This window comes from Bos indicus x Bos taurus, chromosome 14, assembly GCF_003369695.1.
Source record: "Bos indicus x Bos taurus breed Angus x Brahman F1 hybrid chromosome 14, Bos_hybrid_MaternalHap_v2.0, whole genome shotgun sequence".
Lineage (NCBI taxonomy): Eukaryota > Metazoa > Chordata > Mammalia > Artiodactyla > Bovidae > Bos > Bos indicus x Bos taurus.
Window position 1 is genome coordinate 61,979,832 of NC_040089.1, and position 15,757 is coordinate 61,995,588.

Here is a 15,757-nt window from a genome sequence, read left to right on the forward strand (position 1 = left end):
CTCATCTTCAGCCTAGACCTCTCCCCTGACTCTCCCCTGACTCGACTTCAAGAAACATCTCAAGCTTAACATGCCCAACCCCCCAATCCTAACTCAGCCCCCAAAGCTTCTCCTCCCCTTGGCTTTCCCATCTTGCTAGGTAGCTAGACCAGAGACCTTGGAGTGATTTCTACTCTAGTCTTTCCCTTACATCGTCCTTCTCATTGTCTTTGTCTTCAAACTCAGAAGGCCATTTTTGTTTTATAAATATTACAAAATCAGATAGTCATATATATGTATATGAGGACCTTCTAAATTGTATAAGTGTGAGACCCCACAAAAGCTGAATCTGCCCCTGCATGAGATAAAATGTGGAGTGCTCCACAAAGATTCTGCCATCAGTTAATAATGAGCAACGTGAAAAAAGCCTCATGGGGGAGGCGTCCTTGGACCTGGGTCTTTATGGAGAGGTAGAGGTTCACTAGGTTCCAAACAGGATACTAAGAACATAAGCATCTCCAAGATTTTGCAGGTCTGTCTCCAAGGGCCTCATTAGAGACTTCAGGGAGTGCTCCTGTTGGAGTAATAAGAGCAGCCATTTTGCATGCACCCTTGATGTCCTGCTGTGGTATGACAGATCTATTTGGTCTTCGTCCCTGGTTCCCGGCACAGAATTCCTAAAACCCTCGTGGTTTCCCGAGTGAGAGGGATGATAGGAGTCTCTCACACAGAGCTCCTAAATCCCCTGGAGTTGCCAGGGTGATGAGAGTTTTGGGGAATCCCCTGGAGGTCCAGCGGCTAGGACGCCACACTTTCACTGCTGAGAGCACTACTTTAGCCCCCCATGGTGGGCTCCTGGATGCGGGCTGGTTACCAGAGAGATCAACCATGAGTAAAAGCTTGGCACTTCCAGTCCACTGCCCATCCTCTGGGTATAGGGCAGAGGCCAGAGATCAATCGATCCTGTCTATGTAACGAAGGAGCTGGAGATTAATCGAGCCTGTCTAGCTTCCCAGGTGGTGCTAGTGGTAAAAGAACCTGCCTGCCCATGCAGGAGACATAAAAGATTCGGATTCAGTTCCTGGGTGGGGAAGATTCTCTAGAGGAGGGCATGGTAACCCACTCCAGTATTCTTGCCTGGAGACTCCTACGGACAGAGGAGCCTGGAGGGCTATAGTCCATGGGGTTGCAAAGAGTCGGACATGACTGAAGTGACTTAGCACAGCACCCAGCACATGATGAAGGCTCCATAAAACTCCCTGACCGTGGAGAGCTTCCAGGTTGGTGAACACACCCTTTCCCCCTTCCCTTGCCCTGTGCTATCCTCGAAACTCTTCATCTGACTGTTATCTGTATCCCTTGTCACATTAAAAAAAAAACCCAGGAAATGTCAATAAGAGTTTCCCTGAGTTCTGTGAGCCAGGATAGCAAATTATCGAACCCGAGGAGGGGTTGGAGGAATGCCCACTTTATAGGCAGCTGGTCAGAAGTACAGGCGACAGCTTGGGACTTGGGACTGGCATCTCAAGTGGGGGCGGTCTTGCAGGACTGAGGCCACAACCTGTGCGGTCTGTGCCGGGCAGTTAGTGTCAGAACAGAACTGTAGGACACCTGGTCATGTCCGGATGTTAGAGAACTGCCAGACAGTTGGAAAATGCCCACATGTTTGGTGTCAGAAGTATTCTGTGACAGAAGAAACAGATTCTGTGCAGAAGAAACATTTTTCCCTTTAAGATGTTCTAAAAGCTTTCCCTGTATTAATTTATTAATCTTCACCATAAAACACGTGGCACATCCTCAGAGGTACAGAGAGATTGGAGTATCTGCTCAGGTTCTCACAGCTGTAAGTGCACGGCTAAGACTCCAGCTCCCCTTCCAAATACAGCCCCCAGCCCTGGATTTGCCTGTGTATGCGGCTCCTGGAAGTTTCGTTTGCCCACACGGACCCCGGTTTTCCTCTGGGCACCCAGCATGAACTGTTCCCCGGGGTCTCCCACTTCCCCAGGGCCCTAATTCATTCTCATCCCGCCTGAGGAGGGAGGCTGGGGCTCCCCCACCCGCGTCCCCAGCAGCCCGCCCTCCTGGCTGCTGGCAGACGTTGGTCACCGCCCCCAGTCACAGCGCAGCGCCTGCCACAGCCCGCTTGCAGAGGGCGGGGGCGAGGCAATTACTCGGAAAACCGCAGGCAAAACTCCCACGGAGCCACAGGGAAGTTTTTTTTTTTTTTTTTTTTTAAAGAGAAAGCTCTGATGTGACAGTGTGGTGGCAGGAATCTTATCCAGTCTCATCTTCCAACTCCCATCACAACCCACCCCTGAGAACCTGCTGCCCGGCAGCTGAGAGCACGGTTTGCACCACGTGAAAATGAGAGTGAAACCCCCGAGGGCGGCTCGCTGAAATATGTGCAAAATGAAAGAAGCCCTCCCCAAGGCCTGCAGCGTTTCTCCCTTCTCCTCTTCGATCTGCAAAACACCGGATTTCACTGCTGCCAGAGAAAATACCGGGGTCAGCGCCCCGGGCCCTGGGCCCTTCCAACTGGATCATCCTTCAAGTTAGTCACAGTTGCCTTGCACACACTCCTGTATTTCACAGGTACTGTCTAGAGGGTAGCATTTGGAGACACACATGGTTTCCTTTGTGTCTTAAACCCTCACCCCACAGAGACTCAGCTGATCAGAGTAGAAGACAATAAGAAACCAGGTGGGGAGAATCAGAACTCCCTTGCGTGTAAATGCATTCTGCAACTTACAAGTGCCATTGTCCCATTTGTGTAGACACGGCCCTGTAGTGGGTGAGAAAGAGGCATGACGTATCAGTCACCGGGCTGATACGTGGCGGAGCTAAGGCTGAAACTTAGGGAGTCTGGCTCTAGATCCAGCTCCCTTCATGGAATAAGGCATGGCAGGGGTGTGTGTGGGGGGTGGGGTGTGTGTGGGGGGTGGGGTGGGGTGGGGTGGAGGGGGTGTGCAGAGAGGGACAGAGCCCTGATCCCATCAGCCCCCAGGGCAGGCCCAAAGGAAGGAAGCAGAGCCTGTGAGGTGGCATACTTGACAATTAGTAGGTTTGACGTGGTAATTTACTGTGGATTGGGGTTATTGCCTAGTACATTTTTAGCCTGGAGCTATGAGTTACGTGTGCTCCAACAGGCCTCTCATGGGAAGACAGGAGACCTAGAGGGTGACGTCCACATTCCACCAAGAACCCCATCCAGCAGGGAGCCCAAATCCAGGGTTTCCAGGCTGCATCAGGCCAGCACTCATGTTATGTTTGGCCCCAGAGTATCCTTTAAAATGTCAATTTGGGGCTAACATTTAAAATGAGAAGCGTTCACAAAATAATTAGTGTTTCTGGCATCTCTTTAAAAGGTGAAGATTAGGTGATATTAACCTTACTGTTCCAGGATCCCAGCAGGGCTGCTGCCCCTAAAGAGGTGTGTGGTCTCCAGGGCACCAGGTCTACAGCCATGCACAGCAACCTCCTGTCTGCACCCTGTAGGCACTGGGGATTCTGACTCTTGCCACAGAACTGAGGCTCTTAACTTTTTGAAGGTCATGGATATAATTCAGGGGATCCAGGGACTTGGATGGGTAAAAATGACACCTTGATTTTCACTAACCCCTACCAAATGCTGAGCATTTCCTTCCACTAGGACCATAGGCAGAGACCACGGTAGCAATGGGATCTGTGACTTTGTCACTAGAAGAAATCACAGACAATTTCATATCACATTAGACTTTCATAGATAGCTCCCAATGTCATTTATGCTCATCACGACTCTAAAATCAGAGGGTGGCAGAGGATGAGGTGGTTAGATAGCATCACCAACTCAATGGACATGAGTTTGAGCAAACTCCAGGAGACAGAGAAGGGCGGGGACGCCTAGCATGCTGCATTCCATGGCGTCACAAAGAGTCAGACACGACTTAGCAACTGAACAATAGCTCTAAAATCATGACCGATTGCCAGATGTTGTTCTTTAGTGCATTTGATAAAGAAGCATGTATGGTATGATATTAAAGGTTCGGTTTTAAATATATATATATAATTTTCAATATAATTGGTTTCATTGGTATTTTACACACTTACTCTGAGAAAAGATCCACAGGCTTCATCAGCTTGCCCAAAGGGTCCAAAGCACAAACTTGGACTCACATCTTTAAAAGATGGTTGTCAGGTCCCTTCGGGTTGGGAAGGCAGTTTTCTAGACTTTTGGAGAAGTGAGGTGGAGGGGGACTAAGTGCCTCCATTCAGTCCCTCTCTGGTGGTTTCACACTGGACTCCCCACTCAGGGCAAGAGGCCCTCTGAGGTCCTCCCAGAGCCCAGGAAGGGAGCCCGTGGCCTGCAAGTAGGAGGCTGTGCAGAGGTCCTGCACTCAGTGGCACCAGCCCTGGGTCTCCAGGGTCCCAAAGCAATCCCAGGGTGACCTTGGTGGGAGAAAACTTAGCTCCCAGGCCCTAGCGGAGACGCCAGGGCGAGGCCGGCCGGGAGCCACAAGCCACGTGGGCGCTGACTCATCCCCGACGGTCCCAGCCCAGCGGTGCGCACCCCCCAGTCCCACCCCCGGCATGCCCTTCCCCCGGCTTCCCCACGCTTCCTCCCAGGCTCTGCCCAGGTGCCTGCAAACCCACGTGCGGGCTCCCCTGGTCCACAGCGCCGCTCCTAGCAACCGCCCCCCTCTCTCCCTGCCAGATCCGGAAATGTGTGGTCTCGGCTGGTTTCCTCCTGAATCCTTGAAGCGCCCACTCAGCCTCTGCCTGATGCTTCGGCTCCCATGCAGTTTGCTGAAGTCACCCTGCTGAAGGGCGTCAGAGCTGGAGGACAGGTGGCCCCGGACCTCCCACTCCCGCCCTGCAGAGCCGCCTGATGCTTCGACAGCCGCCTCTTCCAGAACCAGTGGACACGCTCGCTCCGTTGGTTTCCATGACACTGCACTTTCCCACGTCTCCTCCGGATTTCTGACAGCTTGTTTCCTTGCTGGCCTGCGTGGTCTCCTCCCGGCTTCTCGTTGTGGGCGTGTCCAGGGCGCTGCCCTCGGCTCTTACCCCAACCGGTGCCCACCGCCCCCTCTAGAGGGCTCTCCTCCCGGTAGCCTGATGCCACCTCCCACCACTGTGGCCCCTGGGGCCTTGGCTACCCACGGTCCCCAATCCCACACGGCCAGCATTCACAGAACTTCTTGTCCTACCTCCTATGAATCAAGTCCTAAATCACAGGTCAGACTGGAGGGGCGTGGGGGCCGCGGGAGGGCGGAGGGGTTTGAGTTTGGGTTGGCCAAGCAACCAGTACCTGGGGGATGTTGCTGAGAAGACTTAACCACACCCCTGAGCCTGGGCTACTGTAGGTCTGGAGAGGCAAGCTTGTGCAAGGCTAAGGATATAGGACTCTGGGAACCCACTGCCCAAGTTCAGATCCTGCCTCTGCTACTTGCTGCTGTGACCTCAGGCAAGTTCATCTATTTGTTCATTAATTTATTTAACAAATGTTAATTGAGCCCCTACTGTGTGCCAAATTCTGCTGAAAACACAAACAGAAACACAAAAGGACTCCCCACACTCTTGATGTTTGGGCTTCCCTGGTAGCTCAGCTGGTAAAGAATCCACCTGCAATGCAGGAGACCCCAGTTCAATTCCAGGGTCGGGAAGAGCCCCTGGAGAAGGAATAGGCTACCCTCTCCAGTATTCTTGGGCTTCCCTGGTGGCTCAGATGGTAAAGAATCTGTCTGCTATGCTGGAGACCTGGATTCTGTCTCTGGGTTGGGAAGATCCCCTGGAGGAGGGCATGGTAACCCCCTCCAGTATTCTTGCCTGGAGAATCCTCATGGACAGAGGAGCCTGGCAGGCTGCAGCCCATGGGGTCACAAAGAGTTGGACACGACTGAGTGACTAAGCACAATACAGCACTCTTAATGTTTAGTTAGACTCAAATACTATCCAAACAAATGCTAAATTATGACTGTGACAAGCAAAGTGAGGGAGAGATCCAGCCTGCTCTGAGAACTCAACTGAGGATGGTCTTATCAGAAGGGTCAGGGGCGGCTTCCTTGAGGACATGACCTAAAGCTCAGATCTGGACCTTAAAGCTCAGATCTGAGGGATGAGTGGAGTTACAAGATGTGGCTGGCTGAATAATGGCCCCCAAAGATGTTCACGTTCTAATCCCTAGAATCTGTGAATATGTTCCTTTACATGGCAAGAGAGATGTGATTCATTTAAAGGCTTTTTTTTTTTTTGGCCACACTGTGCAGCTTGCAAGATCTTAGTTCCCTGACCAGGGATTGAACCTGGGCCATGGCAGTGAAAGCCCCAAGTCCTAACCACTGGACCACCAGGGAATTCCCTCCAGTTAAGGATCTTAAGATGGGAGATTCCCCTGGATTATCGGTGTGGACCCAATGTAATCACAAGTGTCCTTATAAGGAGGAGGCAGAGGGTCAGAGAAGATACGACAGTAAAAGCAGAGGTCAGAGTAATGGCGTTGATGGAAGGGGGCCATGAGCCATGGAAACCTCTGGAAACTGGAAAAGGAAAGGAAATGAATTCTACTCTAGAGCCTCTAGAAGGAAGGAAGCTTTGCCTACCCATCTTGGACTTCTGACTCCAGACCTGTAAGCTGATAAATCTGTGTTACTTTAACCCACTAGTGTGTGAAAGTCTGTTACAGCAGCAAGAGGGAACTAACACCATAGGAGAAGAATAGAAAAGTGTGTGCCAAGGCTGGGGATGAGAAATGGGTTCCTGTGATCTAAAGAGAGAAGATATGTATGTGTGGGTGTGAATGGGGGTGGGTGGTCAGGGGTGGGAGCCAGGAGGCTGGACAGCTAGGCAGGGGCCAGACCATGATCAACAAGCAGCTCCTGTTTGGCTAATGTTATTAACCCCTCTAAGCCTCAGATTCCTCACTGAGTAAAATGATGACTTCGTAGGCTTGTTGCAAGAACGAGAACTGAATGAGGCCGTGTACATGTAGCTCTTACTTAGTAAGTGCCTGTTTCGATCTCACGGTTTCGCGAGTGGGCTCCTGGAGCCCTGGGAAATCTGTGAGATTCCTTTGGGGCTGCTGAGGATCCGGAGGGAAAGAGGGGGCAGTTCTGCCTTCAAGCTGAACTTACATTTTTTGCCCATTGGACTTGGCTTCTGGTTAAGATCGTGTTTGAATAACAGTTTCCTCATCTAAGACGCAATTTGAGAGCTGCTACTCTAACCTGCGGAGAAGGCAATGGCAACCCACTCCAGTACTCTTGCCTGGAAAATCCCATGGATGGAGGGCCCTGGTGGGCTGCAGTCCATCGGGTCGCTAGGAGTCGGACACGACTGAGCGACTTCACTTTCACTTTTCACTGTCATGCATTGGAGAAGGAAATGGCAACCCACTCCAGTGTTCTTGCCTGGAGAATCCCAGGGACGGGGGAGCCTGGTGGGCTGCAGTCCATGGGGTCACACAGAGTTGGACATGACTGAAGCGACTTAGCAGCAGCAGCAGCACTCTAACCTGACTCTGCTTCTTCTGGGTGAGGAAACCATGGCCTGGGGTTGCCCATGGCTAGGACTGCCTCCGAGCCAGCCAGAGAACCCAGCCCCCAACCACTGATGCCTTGATTCTCTGTGGTCCAGGATTCTGGGCCTTAGGGTCAGACTGGCAGCTTTGTAATTTGGAGTCCACTTCCCTCCCCAGCCCTGCTTCCTGCGAGCTGCGTTCTAGGTTCACTCGCATCTTCTTTGTTTCTTGTCACTCTCCCTCCCAGGACGCTAAGGTCCAAGGGGGCAGGAACCTCATGTTTTGTTAAACACAGGATCTCCAGGGCCTGACACTGTGTCTGGCATGTGATAGTCACAGGAGACACTTGAAAAATGCTCACTCTCAGGCACTGTCCAGTGTTGTCTGCACACATTCCTGGTTCATGCATGCAGGTGTGCTAAGTCACTTCAGTCGTGTTTGACTCTTTGCGACCCTATGGACTGCAGCCCGCCAGGCTCCTCTGTCCATGGGATTCTCCAGGCAAGAACACTATAGAGGGTGGCCATGCTCTCCTCCAGAGGGTCTTCCTGACGCAGGAATCACACCTTGGTCTCATGTCTCCTGCATTGGCATGTGCGTTCTTTACCGCCAGTGCCACCTGGGAAGGCACTTCCTGGTTCACTGGTTGTTGTTGCTGTTGTTCAGTTGTGTTTGACTCTTTGCAACCCCATGGACTGCAGCACGCCAGGCTTCCCTGTCTTTCACTATTTCCCAGAGTCTGATCAAACTCATGCCCATAGAGTCAATGATGCCATCCAACCATCTCATCCTCTGTCGTCCCCTTCTCCTCCTGCCCTCAATCTTTCCCAGCATCAGGGTCTTTTCAAATGAGTCAGCTCTTCGCATCAGGTGGCCAAAGTATTGGAGTTTCAGCTTCAACATCAGTCCTTCCAATGAACATTCAGGACTGATTGCCTTTAGGATGGACTGGTTGGATCTCCTTGCAGTCCAAGGGACTCTCAAGAGTCTTCTCCAACACCACAGTTCAAAAGCATCAATTCTTCAGCGCTCAGCCTTCTTTATGGTCCAACTCTTACATCCATACGTGACTACTGGAAAAACCATAGCTTTGACTAGATGGACCTTTGTTGGCAAAGTGAGGTCTCTGCTTTTTAATACACTGTCTGGATTTGTCATAGCTTTTCTTCCAAGGAGCAAGTGTCTTTTAATTTCATGGCTGCTGTCACTGTCCACAGTGATTTTGGAGCCCAAGAAAATAAAATGTCACTGTTTTCATTGTTTCCCCATCTATTTCCCATGAAGTGATGGGACCAGATGCCATGATCTTAGTTTTTGGAATGCTGAGTTTTAAGACAGCTTTTTCACTCTCCTCTTTCACTTTCATCAAGAGGCTCTTTAGTTCCTCTTGACTTTCTGTCATTCCTGGTTCATAATTACCTCTAACTCACAGCGTCCGCTCTCAAGGCATTGACAAAGCTTCTTATCACTTGTGCGCCTGAGTGAATTTCTTTGCCTCTTCTGTAAAATGGGGGTCTACAACATGAACGGTGGTGACAGTGGGGGTGAAGTGGCATCGTGACGTCTGCCTGTCGCCTGGCTTTGGGTCTGGCTGCAGCAGCCACTCAGGAAAGGTTGGCTGTTGAAATGACCTCATTGCACAGGGTGCCAAATTGCTCTGGTTCCAGCCACCCTGTTTTGATAGGGCCACTGCTACAGCCTGGTCCCCTGAGCTGCGAAGGATTGCTTCCCTCCATCGGCCAAGTTGCTTCCTGCCAAGTTTCTCCTGCCCACTCCTCGTCCTCTTCCTCCCCTGGGCCCAGACCAGCACATCTGCCCTTCTGGGCTCCAGCACCTTCCCACTGCAGTCACCTCTGCAGGACTGCTTCCTCCTCCACGTCATTCCACTGCTTCCTTTCCTGAAGATCTCTGCAACCTGTGTCATCAAATGGGACCCTGCTGGGATCCTGAGGACAGCGTAAGGATCCCTGCTAAGGGAAACACACTGACTGAAACCGCCCACCCTGGCCAGGTACCATAGTAAGCATACCTGTAAGTGATTTTACAACAGGAAGTCTCGGTGAGGAATACGGAACTAACAAGCCACCAGCAACCGGAGCAGTTTAAGAAAGGTCACGTGTCCTGCCACCTCCCAGAATCCTTCTCGCTGGCATTCATCTCAGTTGAGCAATGCGTGCACCACCAGGAAGGGCCCTGAGTCAAAGTGATTGGCCGAAGAAAACCCAGAAACTAATCCCATCACCATAAAACCCGAGACTGTGAGCCACATTGCAGAGTAGTTCTCCTGGGTTCTCTTATCCTCCTGCTCTCCCCCAGGTGCCCCTTCCCAGTAAAATCTCTTGCTTTGTCAGTGTGTCTCCTCGGACAATTCATTTCCGAGTGTTAGACAGGAGCACCCTTTCGGGCCCTGGCAGGGGCTCCCCCTTCCTGCAACATGCCCATGCCCTGCCCCATGGCTCCCAGACCTCCACTAATACCCTCGGCGGCAGCCACTACCTGTGGCCTGGCCCCACCCCCACCCCCAGCCTTTGCTGAACCTCTTCCTCTGTACCCCTCCAGCACCCCTTGCTCCATTGTTGCCCATCTTGCTGGGTCTGCAAGTATCTTTCTTGCATCTAATGTAAGATCCCTGAGGACAAGGACCAACTCCTGTCCCTTTGATACCATTCCCTCCACCCTAGTTGAGGCCACCTTGGCCCCACACCTTAATGATCACAAAATGTCATAGTCTGTCTGCTCTGGCCTTGCCCACTCCCATCAGGCATTGAGGTGACCTTCGAAAGCACAGATGAGTTCACTGCACACTCTTTTGGGGCACCTGTGGCCCTCAGGGGAGCTCTTACCACCAGTTACCACTCCTGGCCCCATCTCACTGGATCTAGACAGGAGAGCTGATTTGCACTGGCTTGAATGGAGTAGGCTCTCTGGGAGGTGAAAGGTTCTTCCTTCTGGCTCGGACACTCTCTGCGCTCTCTGCTCCTCCCCTTCTACCCATTGGGCTAATTCCTGTCCTTACCCAGATCTCAGCTGAGATGTACCTCCCAGGAAAGGGCTCTCCAGCTACCTGAAGCCTTGGCCCCGTGCCTCTTCAGTGAGCCTAGAGCACCGTGTACATTCCCTGCTTTGTTGGAATTATATCTGTCTGTTGCTCATAGCCCCATTTGCCTGTTGGCCCTTTTGAGAGAAGTGCCCTTGTGCCCACTGCCTGGAGCCTAGCACAGCGGCTGACACGTTGTTGTTGTTTAGTGTCTCAGTCGTGTCTGACTCTTTTGCGATCCCGTGGACTGTATCTACCTAGCTCCTCTGTCCGTGGAATTTCCCAGGCAAGAATACTGGAGTGGGCTGCCATTTCCCGACTCAGGGATCAAACCTGCAGCTCCTGCTTTGCAGATGGATTCTTTACCTGGGAGGCCCACCTGGCACATAGTAGGTACTTAACAAACACTTGTTCCGTTGAACTGAAGTGCTCCAGAAGCTCAACCAGGTTCCCCATCTTTCCAGATCCTACCAGCCGCTCCTGATAACAAGAACAATGCTGACGCTCGTTAAGTGCTTGTTATGCTCCTGGCACTGGGTTAAGTGCCTCACTCACATTGCCTTTGCTTATTCCTCAACAGCCTTGTGAGGTCAGAACTACTTTACAGACGCGAAGGCTTAGATAGGCAAATGAACCACCCTAAGGTCACACAGCTAGAAAGGGGTAGGGCTGGACTGGTATCCACTTGCTGACTTGGAGTCTTTCTTCTCAACCCCAAGATGACACTGTCCTCCATGCCTGCTTGTTCTCCACCCTCTCCATGATCCCTCTCCTTCCTCTGATCCCCTCAGGGTCTCTGCCTTCCCAGATCCTCCTACCACATCATCTATGCGTGCAGTTTCCTGATTCCACACTGCCCTGAAAGATTCTTTAGCACAGAGGTACTTAACCAGTTAATCTCTCTGACTAATGATAAACTCCCCGAGGTCGAGGATTATGCTGTTTCTTTAGGAGCCCCCAGGATAGCCAGCACAGTGGTTTGTTCTTGTTGTTCAGTCACTCAGTCGTGTCCGATTCTTTGTGACCCCATGGACTGCAGCCAGGCTTCCCTGTCCTTCCCTATTTCCCAGAGCTTGCTCAAACTCATGACCATTGAGTCAGTAATGCCATCCAACCATCTTGTCCTTGTCATCCCCTTCTCCTCCTGCCTTCAATCTTTCCCAGCATTAGGGTCTTTTCTAATGAGTAGGCTAGCCAAAGCGTTGGAGCTTCAGCTTCAGCATCAGTCTTTCCAATGGATATTTAGGACTGATTTCCTTAGGAAGGACTGGTTGGATCTCCTTGCAGTCCAAGGGACTCTCAAGAGTCTTCTCCAACACCACAGTTCAAAAGCATCAATTCTTCTGCATTTAGCCTTCTTTATGGTCCAACTCTCACATCCATACATGTCTACCGGAAAAACCATAGCTTTGATATAGCACAGTGCTTGACACCCAGTTGATATCCTCCAGTTCACCAGTAAAGCAAAGGCCAGGTCCCCAGGTTCTCGTCCATCTGAGGAGGTGGCTCAGGAGGTTCTGAGCTCTCCTCTTCTCTCCATGATTCCGCTCTGGCTTCTGTCTAATCCTTGGTGTTTTGGGACATTATGAATCACAGAGACCCACAGAACTCAGGGGAAGAGAATGCCAAGATTTCTTAAGGCCAAATGTGTGATCAGCATATCCAACTTCATTTTCCTGTCTAGGGAGTCCCATTTTTTTTTTTTTTTAATCATAATATGTCTCAGGAAACCATGTCATAAATCAGATTATAAAAAAAAAAAGATTGTATTTAGTCAGCAAAAAATGTAGTGTACTGAGCACTTTTGAATACACCAAAGTCTAGGTGATGGAAGCTAATGTGACAGGGCTCTGCTTTGAGGGGTCTCATTGTCTTACTGGAGTCACGAACCAACTCATCATAGTGAAAGACCCCTGAGCGTCACACTCTGGCTCCTGTCTGCTCTGCAAAGTCTCCCCAAGTGTTTCTAGAAGTTTCCTGCAGTGTCTCACATGGGCTCAGGGCTAAGTTCAGGCATGGCCCCCGAACACGTGATTCCAGCGGTTGTTTTCCTCCTCTTCCCTGCTCTGGTCTGTGCCCTATGGACTGCACCCCTTCGGGGCACCCGTGGCAGATAGAGAAGCAGGTTGTGGACCTGGGGTGATGTCCCAGGGCACTCCCCTCCCCGCCAGCGTCACACCCCATCAGGGATCATAAACCACGGCTGGCGGAGCCCCTGTCTTACAGTCTTGTAGTGAAACGGCTCTGCAGTGGCTGACGTGGCTGTCTAGGACCACCTTCACACACACACACAGCTCAGACCCGATTCCACAGGTTCTGAGGAATCACAGAGGCTTTCCCCCTTTCCAGTCACCAAAGGCTCTCTCACTGCCTGAGGGTCTCCACCCTGGGATCTGTCTCCCCCAGAAGGCTCCCTCTTCCCCTCTCTGCACTTCTCAGCAGCATCAGCTTCTGGCAGCTGCCTCACCGTTTCCCCTACACAAGCCTAGGCATGTCCCAGTTTTGCCTCAAGAACAGCACTGTAGTCCCACCTGTTTTTCTTACACACGTGCTTCTTATTCATGCTCAGATATAGAAAAAAGACAAGAAAAATACTCCAAGATGTTTTGACTCTGGGAGGTTTTATTTTCTTTTTCATATTCTGCTATGTTTTCCAAGATTTAAAAAATAAGCCTGCGTCCCTCGTGCAATACCCCCACCCCCACAACAGTAAAAACTTTTATTGTGGTGGATGTTTTTGTTCAAATAGAAAATTAACAACACAAGCTGTAGAAGCAAAGTGGAAAAAGAAGGATGAACTCCAGAGTGTTAAGGGGAAGTAGAAAAGCTTTCAAAAGGAATAATGTTACAATTGGAGGTTCCTGAACAAATGAATCATAGATACAGCCAAGCATATACCATAAGTCAATACCATAGTAACTGTAAATCTCCACAGTTACTCAAAGGAGTAGAATTATTTTCCAAGCCCTACAAAAATATATGTATCACTTTTATTATATAAGGGGTTGCAACAAACTTTCAAGTGTATCTATCACATATTAAAATGCACACACAACTCTTACAACATGTCAAGGCATAGAAGGTTGGCTACAGAAAAAGTACACATCTAATTGACAGTCATTTTGTTCACCTTTGACTTCAGAAGTACACAATGCTTGATCTCACGCCTTCCTTTTCTCTGAACCAAACCAGAATATTCAAAATCACTCCATGGAGCTCTGCGCTGGGCTGCTTGAGGATGAGGGATAGCGTTAGGTATCTGTTACCGATGATAACGATGCTGTCTCTTTGACTGAAAATCATTTTAAATATCCAGAAGGGCTGACGCAGCATCCTCTTCTTCCTCCCCGTCCGTGTATTAAAAGCCACCAGGCAGGGTTTCAGGGTCAGGGTTAACATGGTCTCCAGGAAGGCTGCTGCAGCCTCTGAAGACAGTCCTCCCCATCTTTCCCTCCACATGGACCACTGAGCAGCTGTGATTTTAACTGGCAGCCTTCAGAATACAGAACTGGGGTTGGTTTTCCTCATCTGGGACAGTGGTAAGAAACAGATGGGGGTTGGGTACTGAGGTGTGGGAACTCATCAAACCCCAAGTGTGGATCACAGAATTAAAGTACACCCAGGATGGAAAAGACCTCTGCTGTGAACTGCTCCAACTTCTAAGCCGCCACCACTGACCTGAGAAAGCACCTACTCTGTGCCTGAAATTACTACAGAGATGGTTTTATTTCATGTAATCCATACAACCCTGTGGAGTAAATAATTGCAACCCCATTTTATAGACGAGAAAACAGAGTCTCTATGAGCTTAAGAAACTTACCAGTGTATTAGTTTGCTGGGGCTGCCATACAAAGTGCCACAAACTGGGTGCCTAAAACAACAGGAAGTGTACTGCCTCACCGTTCTGGAGGCTAGAAGTCCATAATCAAAGTGTCAGAAAGGTTTCTGGGGGCTGGGAGAAAGAATCTATTCCATGCATGCCTTTCTGCTCACTTCTGATGGTTGCCAGCAACCCTTGGCATTCTTCAGCTTGTAGACGCCTCACCCCAGTCTCACCCTTCACCCTTTATGTGCTATTCTCCATGTGTGTGTCTGTGTCTCCAAATTTTCTCTTAAAAGAAAAAAAAAAAGCCAGCCTTTATTGAATGTGTAACAGTGTTGCTTCTACTCTTTTTTTTGTGTGTGTGGACATGAAATCTTGTTACCATTTATTTGAGGTGGTTTAGTTCCTGACTCTTTGGGACCCCATGGATTGTAGCCTGCCAGGCTCCTCTGTCCATGGGACTTCTCAGACAAGAATACTAGAGTGGGTTGCCATTTCCTTCTCCAGGGTGTTTCTATTTTATGTTTTTGGCCCCAAGGCATGTGGGATCTTAGCTCCTCAACCGGGGATCGAACTCACACCCCCTGCATTGGAAGGCGAGGTTCTAACCACTGGACTGCCAGGGAAGTCCCAGATTTTCCCCTTTTCAGGGACAGCAGTCATATTATAGTAGGGTCCACTCTAATGACTTCATGTTAACTTGATTATCTCTACGAAGACTCTATTTACAAATAAGGCCACATTCTGAGGTCCTGGGGGGTCAGGACTTCAACATATTTTGGGGGGAACTTTGGGGTCACAAAGAGTCAGACACAACTAACACTCTGGGGACTTCAACAATTCAGTCTGCAACATAAAGACATCACTTCTGATAAATGATGGAGACAATATTAAAAACCTAGACTATCTGACAGCAGCTCTTAACCAGACCCCATCCTGCCTCCTATCTGGCTCTTCCTGGCTGTCTGGCTCCCTTCTGTAGACCATATCTAGGAATAGAGATTGGCAACCACACAGGATGAGCCCACCTACCACGTCTGAAGATTTCCTAAGTATAATCTCTTATTTTCTATGCTCACCTCTGAGAGATATACAAATACCACAAGGAATTTCTCCATGCAGATGTTGACAGACGTTGGCTTTGATAGAGAAACGTTCCCATCTTCATCGACCACTTTTGCAGGAACCACAAGCTCCTGGCCAGTGCACTGCCGACCCCTATGGCCCTTCCTCTAGAGAAGGGAAAGGGCGCCTCTGTTTTCATGCTAATGGGTGTGCGACCCCTCACTTTCTGGTTCTCACAGTGACATCTGACACGGGTCATTCCATGTGCCACAGAGACACAGGAGGAGGTGCTGGAGGAGGGAAGGTGGGTGAAATGCTCAATGCTTCATCGTGATTCAAGTACCTGCGCCTTCATGCC

At 50.2% G+C, this 15,757-nt stretch overlaps 1 non-coding gene across 1 annotated transcript; it reads right to left on the reverse strand.

The window, feature by feature from the left end:
- Positions 1 to 6,239: 6,239 nt before the first annotated feature.
- Positions 6,240 to 6,311, reverse strand: TRNAE-UUC. Its single transcript has one exon. It is a non-coding gene; the product is annotated as a tRNA-Glu (tRNA).
- Between the last annotated feature and the right edge of the window lie 9,446 nt (positions 6,312 to 15,757).